Source organism: Otolemur garnettii, unplaced genomic scaffold, assembly GCF_000181295.1.
Source record: "Otolemur garnettii isolate 467f Iridium unplaced genomic scaffold, OtoGar3 scaffold00062, whole genome shotgun sequence".
Taxonomy (NCBI): domain Eukaryota; kingdom Metazoa; phylum Chordata; class Mammalia; order Primates; family Galagidae; genus Otolemur; species Otolemur garnettii.
Window position 1 is genome coordinate 8,146,499 of NW_003852457.1, and position 21,979 is coordinate 8,168,477.

The following is a 21,979-nucleotide window of genomic DNA, read 5'->3' on the forward strand; positions in this document are numbered from 1 at the left end:
AATCAGCACCAGAGATTCTGAGGAAGGACAGTTGAAAGTCAGGAATAATGGTTCATAACGTTTGAAATGTACATATAGTACCTAAGTATTTTGTTTAGCTCATTTGCACTCATTTACCTTGTTTACAAAACTTAGGTAACAATATTACCATACAGACCTCCTTTCCCCATCATATCATCTAGTACAGAGTTCTGCCTGGTCATTCTCCCTCCTCACCCCCACTTCTTAGAGCAAAAATCCTGCTCCTATCCTGATCGAGGAGCATTAGTCTCTCTTGAACCATTTCTTGTGTCCCCTCTTACAAACATGCTTCCTCTGTCCATCACCTCTGTGCCAGTACTTCTCTTTTGAAGCCCAACTTGGATTGGTAAGAACTAGGATTTAGCTATCTCTGTCAGTCCCCACACTGCCCAGCCCCCACTCATCCTTGCACACTGTGTGCGGTGGACATGGAGATAAAGTACTAGATCCGTCTTCAAGAAAGTATGCACTGCTTTGGTGTTTGAGCTATCTTAGTGTTTGAGCTCAGTCATATGAGGTCTTACTTTTGTCAGGGTTCAGGGTATAGAGTGTCCTTTCCAACATGCAAAGTTAATGTTACTTCTCACCTGTTTAACACTTGTCAGTGGCTCAGTGAAGTCCTCAGTGTACAATACAAACCTCTTAGCTTTGCTTAAGAGGCCTATCAAGACCTGGTCTGGGTGGGGCATAAAGGCTCTACAAACAAAACCAAGAAAAAATTATCTTGACATGGTGACTCACACCTGTAGCCCTAGGTACTTGGGAAGTTGAGGCAGGAGGATCGCTTGGGTCCAGGCTGCTGTGAGTTATGATAATGCCACTGTACTCCTGCCTGGGTGACAGAGAAAGACCCTGTATAAAAAAAAAAAAAAAATCTGGCTTTAAGACCTGTCCAGTTCCCCTACACCACACCCTTTGCTCTGTTTTTGCTGGCTCTAATGACCAATTCCCAGAGCCCAGCCTACAATGGCACTCTTCCATCCTTTTGCCCATGCTGTTTTCCCTGCTGGAGTAGCCTTATTTTAGCTAACTTCCATTTATCCGTCCAACTTCCTTATGAGAGTTTAGTGTATTTAAGTATGGCCTGTGACCTAGTAATTATCCTCCCGGGTATATACTCCGGAAAATTTCTCACAAAAGTCCATAAGGAACATATGGATGGAGAGGTTCATCAAAGCATTGTTCACAGTAATGGGAAGTTAGAGGCAACCCAGGTGTCTGTCACTTGTAAAATGTGGTGGATTGATACGTCCTGTGAATGCATCTCAGCAACAGGATCTTAAAAATATAGAGTAAAATAATTAGGCATTGATGTTTATAGCATTGTATAAATCTATAAAATATAGATTTTAACAATAGTAGATAAAGAGCGGCAGGGAAAGGGAGTGCAAAGAGAGGAAGGTAGAAAAAATTAGCAAGGGCTTTGCACAGAGGGATGATAATGAATAATGAATTAGTGTGACTGCCATAGTTCTTGCACCTGACTTTTTAAAAAAAAATCTATTTTCAAGCATAATTAACTCCAAAAAGACCTTCCTAGACCTGTAAGTTGGCTGTAAGGTACTTCTTTCAAGATCTCAGAGTTAATTTCAGGTACTTCTTTCAAGAGCCCAGAATTAATTTGCAAACCTCCACTATCATACCTCTCTCATGGTGTGTGGCAGGTAACAGGGACTTCCAGAAATAATAGGGGCAGATTCCAAGGAGAGCTTCAGAAGCCTTTCATGAGCAGGTGCAGTAAAGAACAGAGGTAATTTGGATATTAACATGTCCTCCTTCATACCTTCCAGCTGGTCAGGCCTGGAACATTTGTTACCTAAAGATCTATGCATTAATCATTAATAATAGTATCTGTGTGTGTTTAAACTCCTCAAGAAGCAGTATTGAGTTTGAATCAAGAAAAACATTTGATAGCACTGAAACAGGAGAATGCTTTTTTGCTTACTGATACATTTTAGCAGTACATGCCATTAAAATTAGAAGTTCTTTGTCCCTTGGTATTTTATTCCTTCTCATAAAATAATTAAGAGACCAAAATAATATTAGAAAGGTCATTGTTGACATTCTATTAGAGCATTAGCTTTTAGCTGAAATTGCCCCAAATAGCTCTGCTTCTAGAGTAGTCCAGTATCTGTTCCAATTTCTAAATCCTGCACTAAGACAATTCGTCTTTAAGCAGCGTGCATTTTAGTGCTTCAAAGGTAATTGCCAGAAAATTTATGGTTTATAGGAAATAACTATAAGGCTATTTAATTCTCTCAAAAGCTTCTTCCCAAAGGTCATAATGATGTGACCTGATGCTCTCATTGCTATTTCCTCACAAATATATCAATAATACGTCTTTTTTGTTTCACTCCATTTTTGCCATTGCTTATTTGTGACTCACAGTGTTCCCATTTATATGAGGTATCAAAAACACAGACTTTAGACTGAGAAAGCTTGAGTTTAAATCCTGCCTTCGCTCCCTTACCTCTTTTGTTAATCAATCTTTGACCTCCTTAGATTTAACTTTCCCCAATTTCAAAATGAAGAAATACTCCCTTGTGCTGCAGTGTTCTACCAGTCTCCTCAAAACAGTGGTTCTCAACCTTGACTGAACTTTGGCATCACCAGGGAATCCTTAAAATATATCATTGCCTAGACCCCACTCCCAAGAGTCTGATATAGTTGGTCTATAGTGTAATCTGGGCATCAGCGTAGAAACATGAAAGTTGCCTGAGCAAAAGCGAAACCCTGTATCTAAAAAATAGCTGGGCCTTGTGGCAGGCACCGGTAATCCCGGCGACTTGGGAGTCTGAGGCAAGAGAATCGCTTGAGCCCAGGCATTTGAGGCTGCTGTGAGCTGTGACACCACAGCATTCTACCGAGAACAACAAAGTGAGACTCTGTCTCAAAATAAATGAATAAATAAATAAAAAGTCACCTCAGGTATTTCTAGTCTTGTGTAGCTGAGATTGAGCTCCATGGCCTTTGGGGAAGTTGGAGTAGAGGAAACCTTTGATTCACAGCCTCACATATCTCATTAGACCATTTCTGTTGCCAGATAGCTTCTTGCATTTTGACACTACTGCACTCTGAATTCCAGAGTAATTTTCTCACTCATGTGCCGCCCAAATGAATTGGAAACACTCATGACAAAAATGAAAAGGATTAGGCTGGTTAAAAAAATTAAGATGGAGACCAGGTCTGGAGAATCCCTGTGCAGACAAAACCAGTTAGACTATAAGGGACCTCAGTCTTGCTTGATTTGTAAACCGAAGCAAAACTCAACTTGAGCTATTTCTCATAAATACCTATATTAAAGAAAAACAGAACTTAATCAATCAGAAATCACCAATGAACTTATATAATTAGAAACTTTCCAATGGAATAAGCCAAATAAGGCAACTATATAATGATAACCAATCAAATTTTTTCTTTGCTTTACTTCTGTGTCCCTCCTATATAAGCCCTTGTGTTCCCTCCGTGGAGCTCCTGAACTACTTCTGATTTGGAGCTGCCTTATTCATAAATTGTTGTTTGCTCCAATAATTACATTACAATTTTATTGTGCTTTATTTTAGTCTTTTAATAGCCACTAATCCAGAAGGTCCTCACCAAACCCTTTCTGTGCCAACTAGGACACCCTGCAAGGCAGACAGTCCTGGTCATCCCATGAGTCAAGTGTCTCAGTCATTCCTGCTTTATAAAGAGAATTGCAAATGAATTTGGGGCAAATCTTGAGATAACAAGGTTGAGAGTTCTTGATTAAATCAGACAAAACAGCTAGAAACCCTTCCTTAGCAACACTATCATTTTAAACAATTAGAGGAAAGCATTAGCTTTCATTGTTATTTACTAAAATGCTAGGTAGCTTTAGCATTTAACAAAGGGCGTAGTAGAGTCAAAAGGAGAGGGGGAGAAAAGCTCTTTTAAATATAGTGGCACTCTAGGCAGTGGGGTTGTTTACAAGACTTTCATTGCAGCTGAAATAAAATGTTATTTCTTGCTGTATCCCCTGTACATGCAACATATTAAGTGCTTAGTGTTTGAGGAAGAGAGGGAGGAAGGGAAAAGAGGAAAAAGGAAAAAATAAACATAAAGAGCATAAGACAAGAAGCACAGGTTGGTAAATCAAAGTACAGGAAGAGGCTCTTCATGATAGTTAAAAAAAAAAAAAGGCCCAAAGTTTTCTTTCCCTAGCTGTATCCATAATCTTGCAATTGATTTTAGAGCTTCTCCCCCAAAGAGGTAAACCTTTCTCCACTCCTGAATCTGGACTGATCTTGCAACTGGCTTTGGCCAATGGGACAATGATAAATGTAATGTGAGCAGAGACAGAGAAAGGGTAAAGAAGCTTAGTCTCCCTCTTGTGGGGGAGAAGCCCCAACCATCCCAACCATCCCAACCATCCCAGAGGAGGCCACCATGAACCAGCCAGCTCCTGCTGACCAACCAGCTAAGCACAGAATCAAAAGTGAGTTAAAAAGCAGCCCAAATGGTCAACACACAAGCCATGAGCTAAAGAAGTAGTTGTTATTTTAAGTTTCTAAGTTTGGGATTGGATGGTTATGCACTCCCGAATCACTATTACTGGTCATCGTTGTAACCATGGTTAACTAATCACTGTGTATAAAAATAATCATGGAAGGTATAATTTGTCAAGATCGTAGTGTGTGCCGAGTACCATGCTAGTTACCTTGCATGCATTTTCTGATGTAATATTCACAAAACTCTGAGTGGATAAGTATAGGTGTCCCTGTAGTTTTAATATGAGGAAGGTGAAGCTTCGAGAGATTAAATAGGTTCCTCAAAGTTGCATAGGTAAGTCATGACCTTAAAATGTGCTTTTGGGTCCATTTGTCCCAAACTCAAGTTCTTAACTACAAACAGTATGTGGAGACAATTGAAGAGGAAATTAGAGGGAAAACAAGAGATGCGTATTTGGACTATGTGGATTTAGAGGCAATTATTATCTTTTTTCTAATTTGTCTGGCAGAAAGAAAACTCTGTTTTCCATCTGTTTCTAATTCTTTTAAAAATGCCTGTAGGTTTTATATTGATTCTCCTTTTATAGACTGGAAGCTAAATTCCAACCGCTATATAATTATTTGTTTTTCTCTCACTTGGGAGAAAGATACATAAGAAATTTTGACCATTGACGTTATTTTTAAACTATAATTATTGTTTCAAAGAAGTTCTACTTACATCAACATTCATTTTAGAAAAATAAATAACAATATTGCATCCAATGGGACATTCAGTACTTTCTAAATTTTCATGGGAAATCTATGGACATAAAAGATGGTCTTTAATATAGCTAGTAAGCGAAGAGGGTACCTATTTATTCTATTTGCCCGAATAAGGTAATAGAGTTATTACATATTATCACTGCTAATCAAATTTACCTTGAATCTTGGCCAGGTCAGAGGATAGGGGGAGTAGTTTGAAATAAATCCAGAATATTTTATGCCTCTAGAGCATAAACCTAGTTGCAACTAAATCCTATTTATATCCAATGAAATAGGTGAGGGGTGCTAGACTTGTTCAGAAATATGAAAATAAATTGCACAAACATATGGCTGAAAACAGTCTAGATAATGCTGGATGTTGGGTAACATATTTATTAGAGAAGTCATGAGGATTATTATGAATAGCACTTTGAGTCTGTCTTTTTGTGTCCTGAGCTTTCAACTCCAGTATTTGTTTTAGAAGAACAAGAATTAGGTCTACCACAGCAAAGGGGATTCCCAATGTTTTTGGAAAATGCATGAATCAAATTTCATTCCCACACTCAGCAATATGCACTAAAGTGATATTGGGGTGCTGGGAGCATCCAAGAGAGCAAATATATCTTAGGATGGGGGTATCTAATGTGAGAGCAAGAGATGATTAGAGCTCAGAGTTCAGCTATAAAATCAAAAGACCAGATCTCCTCAATTCCAAGATGTATATTTGTTTTCATTTAAATGTCTGTGGAATAAGGATGCACCTGACATTTCATGTTAGCAGGAAGTTGCCAGCTATAGAAAGAGAGATAAAAATATCTTCACACTAGTCCTGTAGTTGTCACTGTCTGCCTTAAGAATGCCTAGGTCCAAGCCATTGTTCCAGTAATTATTTGTATTAGTAAGTGAACTAAAGTAAAAGCCTAACCCCTCTTTACCCCCATCTGCTCCCTTCTAGGCCAGAGAGCACCAGAAAAACCTTAAAACTGAGTTTCCCAGCCATCACTGATTGAAGGCCAGACAAGCCTCCTTATACCCCCTCCCTTGCTAAGGGATATCAGACTTTTTTCTTTAAAGGCTAAACAGAAATGAATCTTGTAATCTGCTGCTCTGTATTTGCAGTTTTGACACCGTAACTAACCAGCATTCTTTCCTAACAAGAGACCATCAACCATGCAGTGGTTTTAATCAGGCTATCGAGTATATGTAGAGAGGGATTTTGTGTCCTTGCTTGACCTTTTGCTATTAAAAGGAGCGTAAAGCTTGATTGCAAATATGCATGTTTCTCCTTTCATAAATATGCATGATTCCTTCCTATTAAACATGTATATTTGGCCACCCTGCTTAGCATAAATCCTGTTTCCTCCCTTGAAACATAGGTTTCTGGCTTTTGGTCAGGTCTCTGCTTCCCAGTCTGTCAGAATGGTCACCTACAGTCTGAAAGTCTTCATAAGAAATAAAGCTCTTCCTTCCAAATTTGTGAACCTCATAATTTTCTTCAGTTAACAAATAAGACCACACGTGGTTGAATTTTAATGTAAATTTGGATTCCCAGTTGTTGCTTAAATTGGTTCAAAAAGACCACACTCTAATGCAACACAAAAACAAAAAGCTGTTGTGTGTGTAGGTAATGAGACTAAAAGTAGCAGAAATGGTTGCTTTCCTCTAAATCATAGATCTGTTTAGATTGTGCCTAATATGTGATAATCATAGATAATTTTCAAAGCTAGGAGAGCTGATGTGACTGAATCATGCAACAAACTATCATTCATCATCCAGAGTTCAACCTGTAAATGCTTCCAGCTGATTTTGAGAAAAATGATTTTACTTTCAGTGATAGAAATTCAGTTAACAACAAAGCAAAATTAAAAACTCATTATAGGGTGATGCCTGTGGCTCAGAGGAGTAGGGCGCCAACCCCACATAGCGGAAGTGGTGGGTTCAAACCCAGCCCCGGCCAAAAATAAACAAAAAACTCATGATAGACGGGTGTGGTGGCTCACACCTGTAATCCTAGCACTCTGGGAGGACAAGGTGGGTGGATCACCTGAGCTCAGGCATTTGAGACCAGCCTGAGCAAGAGTGAGACTGCCTCTAAAAAATAGCCAGCATTGTGCCCAACTAGTTGGGAGCCTGAGGCAAGAGGATCACTTGAGTCCAAGAATTTGAGGTTGCTGTGAGCTGTGATTTCACAGCACTCTACCAAAAGCAACAAAGTGAGAATCTGTCTCAAAAACAAAGAAACACAACAACAACAACCAAAAGAAAACCCCAAACTCATGATGTTATAAGCTTTAGCAGATAGAAAATGAGTTAAAACCCTGGTATACTTCAATAAGACTCAAAATTTTGCCACAGGCTTCAAGATCAAATTCAGGAAAAACAGCATGAATACACACACACAGGTGATTCAGAAGAATCATTGGGTGCTGAATATGAAAAAGGCCTGAACTTAAATTTATATCTTTATATTAAAAAGAAAGTGCTCTGTATTAAAATGGATAGAATGTGCAAAAAAAGTATATATATTTTAAGAAAGGAAAAAATTTTTTTTTTCTTGAGACAGTCTCACTTTGTCACCTTTGCTAGAGTGCTGTGACATCATACCTCACAGAAACCTCAAACTCTTGATCTTAAGTGATTCTCCTGCCTCAGCCTCCCAGGTAGCTGGAACTACAGGTGCCTGCCACAACACCTGGCTATTTGTTTTTTTTTTGTTGTTGTTGTAGTTGTCATTGTTGTTTAGCTGGCCCCAGGGTGGGTTCTGACCTGCCAGTGATGTGGCTGGTGCTGTAACCATTGTGCTACAGCCACTGAGGCAGAAAGGAAAAACTATTAAATTTGTAATATTCAAGTCATCTTTGACTTCTGTAGTTATAAGAGGTTCTCAACGTGAGTTGTACTCATCTTTTGCTATAAGTATATATTGAGTATTACAATTTTAATACCATTTTCTCTTTCTTAAAATGCGTGTACAATGTTTGGCACCCTCTGTATATGTTATGCTAAATGTAATAACACGTTATATTTTTTGATTACTTTTTAAAATACAGGGTACATTTATTTTCTGGTTTCTCCCGAAAGACTATAATTAATAGTGTATCTTGCAACTGATAGCATTTTACAATTGAGAAATATAATGTATGAAACTATATGCCTAAGGAATATTGAAGACAAAAGTTTTCTTCAGCCAAATACAGGAAAAGTGAACTTACCTATTACCTAATTGATGAAATTTGCAGGTCTTAGAACTACTCCATATTAAGTGCCCATCAAAACAAGGCAATCTGCTAGATTAAAAGAATTCTAAGTCTTCATCTAAACACACCTTTGATTCGCAATTATCAGAAACCACTTTAAGCTAGCTTAAAGCTAAGCACAGCAAACACTGGGATCTATCATAAGGATGCAGAGATGTAAAGGGACGAATGTAGGAAGTACGAAAGAGCTGGCACTGTAAGATGGAAATCGTCAGCACGCCAAGAGTATTGTGTCATTCTCATGGTTCTCTCTTGCTTATCTGTCTGCAAACTGACTATTTTTCTATGCAGTTTGCACAACTGAAGATGTTTGTAGCATACCTTACAGATTTTATCTGCTATATTGAAAACACCAGCACAGGTTGAACACTTCTCTGTGAATTCTTCCGAATTCCTGAGAGAAAGGTACAGCTTAAGTATCCCTCTTATTTCAGTCAACTATGGCTGCTAAACAGATAGTACATTGGTTTTTTGTTGCTACAATCATACTACATAATAAAGCACCCCCAAACTCAGAAGCTTAATAAAACAATCATTTATTATTTCTTGTGAGTTTATGTAGCAACTCGATGGCTCCCTTGACCTGGGCCAGGTTTGGCTAAATTTGGGTAGAAACTACCATACATTTGCATCCAGGGAAGGCTGCTTGGGCACTGGCTGGTTTAAAGATGGCCTTGTCAGGGGCAACTTGGACCTGATCTATATGTTCTCTCATGTCCCACCAGGATAGCATTTTACAACAGGAAAATGTGATGAGAGCGTGGGCTTGCTCACATAACAGTGAAGCGTTCCAATGGAGAAAGTGCTAATGTGTAAGCACTTTGTCAAGGCTTGATTTGAAAAACCACAGACCAATGGCCAAAATCAGTCATGTGACAGAGCCCATCAGAGTGGCTGAGAACTACAAAGTTACAGGCTTAAGGTCGCAGTTTTGAGGAGGCCATTGATTGAGGCTGTCAAAGCAGTTAGCTCACCGCAGAAGGACAGTACACAGGCAGCTGACAGGGCCCCACACGTATGAGTCAGGGGAATGGTTAAGATGATTTGTGAGGGTGGCTAGTAATTCTCAAAATGGGCTAATAATATCTCGTATATTCTTCATATCCTCATATCCACTCTACGAGATAGATATTATTTGTCTACGTGTTACATAAGGGAAAATTTAGGTGTCTGGGAAGATAAAGAAAAGATCATGCTTAAAACTACATAACACACACACACAAACACACATGCACATACTTTATAGTATCCTCAATCCTTCCAGCTTGTGAATGGTTGGAACAAGAAACAATAAAGAAGAATCTCTCAAGAAATGAAGGTGAACTTCAGGAGGACAAAGGTGAAAGCTTCCAAGTCTTAGAGCTTCCCTTTCCCTGGGAACTTTTTCCCTCCAAGTGTCAAGTGCAGAGGATTCCCAATTTGCTTTTCTAAGGAAGATGGAAATCTTTTTGACTTGCAGAAGTTTCCAGCAGGGAAAGAGATCCATCCTTAAGTTCGGTGATTAAACAAACAATAGGGAGATCACTATTAACTGTGTAACTTATAAATAAATGAAGAAGCAGCAAGGTAGGGAGGAAAGAAGGTTATAGGAATAGAGGTTTAACATCAAAATCAGAGTTATCTAATTTCCCAAAGAAGGGATTAATTGGCTAGAGAACATCCCCAAGATTCATAAAATATGACAAATGGAATTCTTCATTTTGCTATTAAAGTTCATCTTGAACTAATTGTCCAGAACCACAGTGAAACGTGTATACTTTTAAATGCTATAACAAAAGGCAAGCTTGGTAGGACGCAGAAGTCTGAACATAAGGTACCATTAGATGACTCAGATAAACAAACAGCACGAACAATGAGCTATGGGGAGAGAGAAGAGGGGGAAATGTCATCAATTTCTGTTGATATGGCTGTTCATTCACCATGGAGGTAAATTAATACAATTGTATATAACTAGGCAGATGCAAGCATTTAGACATTTATTAAGTCAGTTCTAAAACTGGCTGATTTAACTGCAAACCTTTTCGGAGTAGTTTTTCTCCATGGCTATTCATTATTCTAATATTCAACAAAATTGTTCTTACCATAGTCTGACTGGCTTTACTTGTTTTATAACTGCACTTACAAGCAAATAAAGCATATCGTCTAAATCTTGTTAAGACATATTATTTTAATAAATTTAGTATAATCTTATGTAAACATGAGATGGCTGTTATAATGATTCAGGCTAGTAGAAGTCAGGTTTTGATTGCATTATCTAAAAATCTATGCAGGTTCCAATGATTCCAGCTGGAGAATAAAGTACAATCTGTGTAATGGAGAAGATATGTTTTTAAACAATATGTGTGCCAATGGTACGGAATCTGAAAAATGCAGAAAAATATCAAGAAGAAATTACCACTTATGCCAAATCTATCACTCCCACTCATAAATATTATAAAATTTTGCCTCTTTCCTTCCAATCTAAATACTCTCTCTTCAGTATCAAGAGGAAGTCATGTCACAGACTTTAAGAAACCATAAATGTGGAAAAGACAATAGAATTAATATCAAATGTACTTTCATTATTTTTTCAATTAATAGCACCATCTCTAGACTGTAAGTTCCAGGTAGGCAGTAAACACATCTACATTTGCTAACTATGCCAGCTCTGGTATCTATCTGATAGCACCTAGCACAGTGTCTGGTGTAAGGCAACCGTTCAATTAACAGTCATTGAATGAATGATATGTATTAATTATAGTTCTAAATTTTAGTTCACAGAAACCAAGTCTGATCGATTTATGCCAGGAAAAGAATTCAGTAAAAGGTAACTAGGTAACTCACAAAGTAGTCAGGAAATTCTGAGGTTTCTTGGTGGCTATCACCAAGTCACATGTAATTGACCCTGTGAAGCATCTCTGGGCTTCTGCCTGCAACTTGGATACACTGCTGTCACTAGCACCACTCCTGACCTTGGACCTTGCTACAGTTGCCTCTGGGGACTCAGGTACCTACTGTTGCTGTGGCTGCTTTCCATCCCAAGCAGAGATTCAGTGAGATCCTGCCTTTAGTTCATTTCATCACTACCTTCCCATCCAGAGTTTGGGGTGACTACACCTGCAAGGTAAGGTTGAGGTCAAGTATCTAGCTGCAAGGGGGGAGCAAATCAATGGAATGTAAAGATTCTCGTTGGAAAAGGCTTTACTTTACCATGAGTCAGATGCTGGGCACACAAAATCATGAAAAATGCCCCCCATTTGTTTACTTAACATCAACACGTCGACTTTGTTTCCCCCACATTTTCACCGTCAGCAGAACAAAACAAAACCACAAAATAAACCAGTCACAAAGGAATCACCCAATATGATGCAAATATTCCTCATAAAAGTGAAAATATTTTCATATCCTTCCCTGAAGAAGCCAACACAGAACCATTGCAGTTGCTAAATCCAAGTCAGTCTACGGTGTCTGAGACTTTTCCATTCTTATTCACTTACAATCCCATCTCAATGTTCTGTGTTCTATGGAAATAAATACTGAAGGTGACTATCACTCTTACACCTTATAAAACATAGAACACACAAGAAGAAAATTGGCCATTGTGTTTTCTACATGCATGACACAAAATACAAGTGCCAGTAGATGCTGAGCGCTAACGACTGCAACTGTTTATGAGGCCGCAGTGATATTTGTGAATTTATGGGATCTCTACCACTCAGTTCCTGTTGGATTTGACCTCATCCAGTGCTTCAGCTATTTGAGGTTCTCTACCTGGTTGAGTGACCCAAATTTTTACTCCTGAGGTGTACAACCTCTGTGCTCTACCTGGATGGGGTTGCTATTATTTTCCACCAACTTTTACCACTCACTAGACAAGGCAATAGTACTGAGAGCTATGACAGATCTCCTGGGTTTTGGCTATAGCCTCCATCGTCCATTGTGGGATGAGCAATCCAGCCTCTGTTAGCTTGTCAGACTTAATCACCCAACCAACACTTTAACCCTCATTTCCCCCTATTCCACTAGTGGAGAAGCCTGCATAGGCAGGTGGTGGCCCAGCTTTCCATTTAAAGAAAATACTGCTATGTGTCCTAGAGGAACCATTCTTTCCTTGAGCACTAAATTTCCTAAACCATAAAGTCCAGAGTTGTGGAAATATAATGCAATGTACTTTGGCTGTAGAAGAAACAGCCTATGTATTATTATCTGGCTCCCAGCTGTATGGTAGGTTTTATACGCATGCCTGTAAATCAGTTAGAGCAAGGCAGTCCAACTGGCATCATGACTGTGCTTTCTAAAAGCCTCCCACTGTCCCCGAAGTCGTTGGCGATAAGGCATATGACAAGATTAAGGACGTGGTGAACTTAAATATCTTACTTTTTCTTTTTTCACTGTAAAATGTGATTCTCGTTCAGAAGCAATGTTGAGTGTAATACTTTGATGATGAATATGGCATTTAGAAATTCCATGGACTTTCTGTGAAATCTTTGTGCTCAGGGAGAACTTTGTTTTAGACTCTAGAGTGGGGATGGAAAAGCAAATTGTTGGTATTTCAGATTCCACAGTGGAAGGTGGATTCTTCCTCATCTGTGAAGAGGTCAAATATCAGATGGGCAAAGACCAAAGATTGTCTTCTACACAATAAGGAATTTAAAAACTCAAAGCAGCTCACAAGTAAAGGAGGTGAGAACTGAAAGGTAATGTCTATCAGGCATCCTCATACTACGGCCCACGGCCACATGTGGCCTGCCTAGGACATTTACCCAGCCCACCAGGTGTTTTTGCTGCCACTGCCTGTCCTGCTTAACAGCTCACTCATTCTGGGACCCGCAGTCCAGCCCTCCAATGGTCTAAGGGACAGTGAACTGGCCCCCTGTTTAAAAAGTTTGAGGACCCCTGTCTAGATAGCTCATGATCCACCCATGTCCCAGCTGGACCCCCCACTGTACCCTTCCTTCTGCCTCCAGCTGTCTCCCCCCTAGAGCTGTGAGACCTTGGACAAACAGCTGACCAATTTACTCCACCATAAAATGTGGTTGGAGGCTCTATCTTAGAACTGTTATGGTTATTAAATACTGAGGAATGGTTCCTGGCACTTAGTTAGTATAGGGTCATCTCATGTAGTGGCTGGCCATGTTTTACTGTGTCCTTAGGAGAGGCTGCTATTGTCCCTATGTGGCCTCATAGAGTCACCTGCATCAGCCACCCTATTCCTCTGGAGAATGGGTCACAGAAGCCACAGAAGTCAGACAAAACCCCAGAAGTCAGACAAAACCCTACACTTGAGTGAGCAAGCTGGAGATCCAAGAAAGCCAATGGTGTCAATTTCAGTTCAAGAGCAGGAGAACACCAATGTCTTAGCTCAAGTAGTCAGACAGGAGGAGTTCTCACTTAATCAGCATTTCTGTACTATTCGGGTCTTCAGTTGATTGGATGGAGCCTACCCACATTGGGGAGAGCAATCTAACTTACTCAGTCTCTTGATTCAAATATTAATCTCATCCCAAAACATCCTTACAGGGGCAGTGACTGTGGCTCAAAGGAGTAGGGCGCTGGCCCCATATGTCGGAGGTGGTGGGTTCAAACCCAACCCCGACCCAAAACTGCAAACCCTCCCTCAAAACAAAAAACCAAAACAGCCTCACAAACATACTCAGAATAATGATTTCCCCAGTGGCTGGGAACCCTGTGACCCAGTCAAGTTGACACAATAAATTTAACCATCACAGGTGATTGATTGGGATGTATCAGAGATCCATATGATGGGAAGCTAATGTGGGGTCCTGAGCTCCAGGAGATGTAAATATTTGCTCCCAACACGTGGCCATTCCTGAAACTCTTGCAGACAGGAAAGGTTCTGGAACGGGGGTAGGGTGTCAAGGCATCTGATTTTTAACACTTATGACTTCTCCTATGTTTCCAGTGGGGGAGAAGACTAATGATTGTCCAATATCTTTGGTAAGTCTGGGAATTCATTATTATTTTCGGTATTTTTCCTGTTTTTCCTCTTTTTAGTCTAAGATGTTTGCTGGGCCTCATGACTGTAGCCAGCTCGCCATGATGCCCTAAACAAATGTTGGCTCTTGTTAGGATTTATTGTTATTATTATAGCATTATACAGGGGCTGTCCAGAAAGTATCCAGCCTTACACTAGAGAAAATAGTATCAACAGTACCTGGATACTTTCTGGACAGCCCTCGTGTATATAGATCATTATACTATTGTAACACTGTACTTGCACCTGCTTGTAAGATCCTCTGGTCAGGGCTGGGGTCATGAATTGTCCTTTCCTTGGCCTCAGCTTGGTGCAGAATAGAAATTCTGACAAATACTGGTGAAGAGTGGTAGTATTAGAGGTCAGGATTCTTTCAGGAAAGGTGACATTTGAGCTAAGCACTGAATGCACTAAGGAGTGAATTCTGTGGAAATTGGGGGCAGAACATTGTCAGTTCATAGACTCTGTGGGGAAACCTGCTTGTGCTGTTAATTGAGTGACAGACAAGGCCCAGGGAGATCAGAGCAGAGAGAGCCAAGTAGAAAGTGGGAGACGAGATGAGAGACGGGCAGGGGCCAGTGATTGGGAACCTGCTACTCTGACTGCTCTGGATATAAGGCCCTTTCCTCATATTAAGGATATTAAGATGAGAAAACCTCTTGAAAATAAGGCGAATGATAGTTTAAAGTGGAGAAGCTGTAGTTTAATAATACCTACTTTCAAAGAAAGTCAGGGAGATGTTTGGAGAGATGTTTGCAGTGGCTGAAAAATAAATCCAGGAGGGGAGCGACTTTGGCTATAGATAAAAGGGATGATTTTGAGCTTAAGAACCTAGAAGTTCTTAGGTATAGTGCGTCTATAGCACCATCCCCCTGGTGTAGGTGTTCTCAGTGTGAATAAAATGTAATTCAGGATCCATGGCTTTTGGAAGGATTTTGGTTGCCAGCTGTTATGGGCTGAATTGTGTCCTCACAAAATTCATATGTTAAAGTCCTAACCCCCAGTATACTTTAAAATATGACTGTGTTTGGAGCTAGGAGAAGTAATTACATTAAAATGAGGTCTTTGGGATGGGCCCTAATCCAATATGACTGTTGTCCTTATAAGAACAGGATATTTCTACTTAGATATACAGAGAGGGAAAACCATGTGGAGACACATGAGAAGGATGCTGGTAAGGGGGAGAGAAGCCTTAGAAGACACCAGCCCTGCTGATACCTTGATCTTGGACTTCCAGCCTCCATAACTGTGACATAATAAATTCCTGTTAAGTCATCTAACCTGTGGTACTTGGTTATGGCAGCCTTTGCAAACTAATGCACCAACAACTATGGCAGTCTGTAGTATTTAAGGAATTTTCTGCCTGTGTGCTGATTGTAGGGAGGCCGCTTCAACAAAGTGGTAAGAATTAGTCAAAGGAGAGACTCTACAGTAGCCCATCAACTGAAATGGACTTGTGCCTAGTCCTTCATTTCTGATTCCCAGCTTCCATTCATACTCCCTGGTGGGACTGGTCCTCAGGCAGCCCTGGGTATGGTAAGGAATCTAAGGCTTCTGCCTTGGTGGCCTGGACCACCCATAATGTTGGTTGCTCATGTGTAATGTACTAGACACTGGGCAGGTGGTCTTGTTAAATCCCCACAACGGTCTTACAATAGAGGTATCATTATTAACCCCATTTTATATCTGAGAAAAATGAAGCTTTGAAATGGTAAGTATCATACACAAGGCCACTTATCTAACAAATGTGGACTTGAAATTTGAACTCAGGTCTCTCTGACTCTGAGGACAGACCTGTTAATTACTATTTGGATATGAACTCACACTTGACTCATACTAGAGTTAACTATGTTGCACTGGCATCGGTGATTTGGGGCCAGTTTTTCTTTCTTAGTTAATTTTCCTGTCTTATGCCTGGGTAGGCAATGTCAGTTGGGACAGCCTATCATCCTGAGTTTTCTCCAAGGCTGTCTGGGTTTGTTCAGGGACAGAGACACATTCAGTGGTCTCTTAAGGATCTTTGTGGTCTGGATCAATCAAACCCCTTTAGAGATTTAGTGAGCACCTTCTAGAGGTGCTGTAGGTTTGATGTGTATGTCCTCCTTCCCTCAAATGCATCTGTTGGAATCTTAACCCCCAAAGTGACAGTATAAAGAGGTGTAACCTTTGGAACATGCTATGGTTTGGATATTTGATCCATCCAAACCTCATATTGAAATCTGATCCCAGTGTTGAACGTGCATCCTGGTGGGAGTTGTTTGGGTCATGGGGTTGAGTCCCTCATGAAAGGGGCGATACCCTCCCCATGATAATGAGGGGGTTCACTAGTTCATGCTACAGCTGGCTGTTTAAGGGAGGCTGGCACAACCTTCTCCCTGGCTTGCTCCCTCTCTTGCCATGTGACCCACCTGCTCTACCTTCCCCTTTAGCCTTGATTGGAAGCTCCCGGAAGCCCTCACCAGAAGCAGATGCTGGTGTGACGCTTCTTGCACAGTCTGCAGAACTGTGAGCCAAATAATCCTCTCATCTTTATATCTTACCCAACCCAGGTATTTTCTTTATAGCAGCACAAAACGGATTGACACAGGAGGTGTCATGAGGATTAAGCCCTCATAAATGGAATTTATGTCTTTTTTTTTTTCGAGGCAGAGCCTCAAGCTATCCTCCTGTGTAGAGTACTGTGGCATCACAGCTCACAGCAACCTCCAACCCTTGGGCTCAAGCGAGTCTCCTGCCTCTGCCTCCCAAGTAGCTGGGACTACAGGTGCCCGCCACAACGCCCAGCTATTTTTTGGTTGCAGCCATCGTTGTTGTTGGCGGGCCCGGGCTGGATTCGAACCCGCCACCTTAGGTGTATGTGGCTAGCACCTTAGCCGCTTGAGCCACAGGTGCCGAGCCCTGACACAGAGATTTTTAAAGGATCATTATGAGAATTAAAAGAGGTAAAATATGGAGAGTAGTGTTCTCTGGATGCTTATAAAAGAGGGCCCTATGATCAACAAATAAGGAACTTTTAATTATACCATGAAAATGCGGAAAGGACAGGTACAGAAACTCCAAATGGGGTCACCTGAAGTGCATATAAGACTGAAATGCCTAATGAACCAAGGGCAGAGCTTGGAAATAATTCTGAGAAAATGGAACAGTCTTGGTACTCCCAAAACATAATTTCCTGTGTATTGGCTTTAAACTGTAGGGAAATTATTTGCAGTGTGTGTATGTAAACAAACAGAAGCAAATGCTTTTTAGAAGCAGTTGTTAGATAAAAATACTCAATTTTGTTCAACTGACATGTATTACATCCAATTTGTTGTTTTTGTTTAAACCCCAATCTGTCTGAAAAGAGATTTAAGCAGGAAAATCTATTAGCAACTACTCTGTACAAAAAATAATACCAGTTAAAATAGGGTTTCAGAGATGGGAAGGATCCCCATCTCTCAGGATACTTTCTGCCTAGAAAGATAGGAGAGGTTATATGTATCGGAGTTCTTAGTGACAGAAGTGAGTCAAAGTCTTTTGGTTCTTGTCTCTTGCTGTATAATAAGCTACCCCCAAACGTAACAGCTTTAAACAATAATTTTTTCTCTCTCCTGACTCTATGGTTGATTGGGCTTAGCTAGGCAGTTGTGACTTGGAGTGTGTCATGTGGTTGTGGTCAGATTTTGGCTGGGGCTATGGTCATTAGAGGGCTCACTAGGCTGGACATCCAGGATGGTTCATCGCATGGTTGGCAATTGGCTTGGGCTGTCACCTAGGACCTCGGGTGAGGCTGACAACCGTGGCATCTCCTATTGAGGAAATATAATTTAAAACAAAGTTTTCTCCCAATCCAGAGGGTCTTCTTGCAGAGGAAGTAGAGAATGGAAAGTTTTCTTATTAGATGAACATTAAACCAGAATGTGTATCACGGCCGTACACTGAGAGATGGCAAAGGCAGAAGGAAACATCACCTTATCACATGTAGCCAAGCAGACATCACGCACTGCATGCGTGTTTTCAAAATAAAGAATAACGAGTTGTCAAGTAAGAGGACTTGACAGCACCATTCATCCTGACCACCTAGTAATTGGGATGACTGTTGTGTTAGCTAACTGGCTTCTTCCAGGAAAAACCTAAATTACTTTTATTTTTATGACAAAGGGCAGTGGAGACTTGGAGTAAGAAACTAACAAAAATGAGGCTCCTGCCCTCACAGACATTGGGAGATAGGGGTGCTTTCTCTCCTGGTGTTACATCTCAAAGAGATACTCCCAGGCCATAGAGAAAGGCATTCTTGGGTCTTCATGCTGACAAAAGGCATGTCTAGCCTTCAAAAAAACTTATAGACATTTCAAAAGAGAAGAAAAAAGGAAAATTACAAGTTTTCTGAAGTACCTGCCATGAGAGGAGGGGAAGGGGAGAGTGAAGCCTTTTATGCTAAATTTGCACTTGTCCTTACACTGGGCAGAGCCTCTTATGTGGCTTAAGTTTCTTTTTTCATTTTTAGTTTTACTTTTAATTGACAGATAATTAAACATATTTATGATGTACAATGTGATGCTTTGATAATTGTATACACCGTGGAATGATCAAGTCAGGCTAATTAGCTTCTCCATCACCCCAGATGTTTATCACATTTCGTGGTGAGAGCATTTAAAATCCTCTCTTTGCTATTTTGAAATACACAATATGTTGTTTTAGTAATATGTAGTATATAGTTATAGTATTTACTATTAACTGTAGTCATGGTGCTGTGCAGTGAGACACCAGAATTTATTTGTGTTTAAGTGAAACTTGGAACCTGTTGGCCGGCTTCTCTTCTTTCCTTGTTCACCCTCTCTCTGCCCCCCCAGCTTCTGGTATCAAAATGATGAAAGATAACAAGTGCTGGAAAAGGAAATATATACTATTGATAGTATTGCAAATTAGTGTCGCCATTTTGGAGAACAATATGGAAGTTCCTTTAAAAATTAAAAATAAAACCACTACATGATCCAGCTATCACACTTGGGGATATACAGCCCCAGGAAGTAAAATCAGTTAGTCAAAGAGATGTCTCTATTCTCACATTCATTGAAGCATTAATCGTAACAGCCAAGATATGGAAACAACCTAGATGTCCATCGATGGGTGGACAGAAATTTTCTGGAATTGTATTTAGCCCTAAAGAAAAAGAAAAATCTGTCATTTGCAGCAACATGGGTGAATCCAGAGGACAATATGATCAGTGACATAAGCCAGGCCCAGAAAACACGTACCCTGTGACTTCACTTATATGTGGAATCTAAAAAGTTAGAACTCCCTGAAGTAGAGAGAGGAACGGTGGCTTACGTTTCTGACAGTATGATGATTTGGTTCCAAAAAGTAGCTCCCGAGAGCCATCAGTCCAAGATGCACAGGCAGAAGCTACAGGAATTCTTATGACTTAGTGTTGGAAGTCACACAAGGTCACTGCACCACGTTCTGTGTGATGAGTCACTGGGCCAGCCCAGATGCAAGAGGCGGGGCGGCACAAAGCTGTGGCTACCATTTTTAATAAAAAAAAAGAAGAAAATGAAATCATCTATAACCATGGTTAAAATTTGTGTAGTCTTCCAGAATTTTCTTTTTGTATGAGTGCAAATGGTTATGTATACACAAGCACAGACATTTTCCTCTGAGGTAATGAAACTTGTCTATGAATATTTTTAAAAATCTCATGCATTTGTGAACAGTTTTCTAAGAAAAAATAATCCTATACCATAATTTGTGTTCAGAAATAGAGTTGTGGGTCAAAAGTAGTAACATTTTAAAGTTGTTTGCCTATTAATTTCCAAATTGCCTTTCAGAAAGCTTGTGGTAATTTATGCTTCCATCAACATTGTATGACAACCCAATTTTCCTACATCTTTGCCAGCTCTATATTTTTAATATGCTTTTTGATTGACCAAAAATATTTAGTTATTGTTTTGATTTGCATTTATTGCTTTCTTGGGAGGCTGAACATTAACTTTTAAAAAGCTGTTTATAAGTCACGTGAATAGTCTGTCTATATTCTTTACTTACAATCTCTTTTAGAGAGTTTGTCTTTTTCACATAGATCTGTAAAATGATTTTTTTTTTTTTTGAGACAGGATCTCACTCTATCTAGACTGGAGTGCAGGGTTTAATCATAGCTCACTATAACCTCAAACTTCTGAGCTTAAGTGATTTTCCTGCCTCAGCTTCCAAAGTTGCTAGACTATAGGTATGTGTTATCATGTCCAGATAGTTTTTCCTTCATTTCATTTCATTTCCGTTCCGTTCCGTTCCATTCCGTTCCTTTCCTTTCCTTTCCATTTTTTTGGTAGAGACAGGGTCATACTACGTTGCTCAGGTTGGTGTCAAACTCCTGGCCTCAAGTGATCCTCCTGCCTTGGCCTCCCAAGCTGCAGGATTATGGGTATAAGGCACCACACTCAGCTGACCCTTTCCTTAAATACATTAATAATATTTCTAGCATATTTGAGTCTTGAACATATGTCTGACAGCCAGAGAAAACGGTGAAATCAGAGGCTCTAGAAAATAAAACACTTTGGTAGGGCACACAGGCCAATGAGTTGCTGATACATCACATGAAACTGTGAACCCCAGACTTGTTTACCCCATGGCCATCTGTGTGGAATTCCACTGTTTTCTTCACAGCGCTTCTTGGCTGGATCTCGTGTCTCTCTGATCCATTTTGTCTTTGCTCTGCTGAAGAAAGATCACCTTGAGCGAAGTGAAGCATAGCTGGTTCAATAACTCTACCCTTACAAGGGAAGAGAAATGGGAACTGCTTGTCTTTTTATTATACTTTATACTGATTTAAAAAGGCATGGAAATTTGGGCGTGTAATTTTTCTGCCAAAGGAGATAAACCATATTAACATCAACCCAAACCATGCCAACTTATCTCTACTGATGCATCTGAGCTTTTTAAAAAGATTACTGTCCTAGTTGCCTCTCTCCTATATTCTCATTTGAAGGCAATAGTGGGGCAGTGGGGTAAACTCAGGAAGAACTAAATCATTTCAGTAGGGCTTACCAACTATTATGGGAAGTTCACCGCAGTTTCACTGTCCTAACCCATTCTGGGAGTCTCCAGTAGGTCCCAGGTGTGCTCACAAATGCAGTCATCATCTCAATGATACAGACATTAGTTCAGTGGTTCTCAACCTTCCTAATGTCGCGACCCTTTAACACAGTCCAAAGAGGTCGCGACCCATAGGTTGAGAACTACTGCATCAGTCACCTTTCTTTCCTCTGCTCCTAGCTATGGGCAGTGGCTATATCCAAGGCTTTTACAACAACCACGAAACCCAGGGGAAGGGTGACATCCACTGACCATTTACAGTGAACTATTTGGCTGGGATGAAGTCACGCCTTTGTATTATAACCATCTGCCTCTTAGGGGTCTTGCAGTTGGGCTGGGATGATAAAACTTAGGCAGTAAAAAAATGATATGGTCCAAAGAAAGGTATGCCTGCAAGGACACATTTGAGTTTGTTAATTTGGTATATCTGGGGTGTGTGAGAGCAG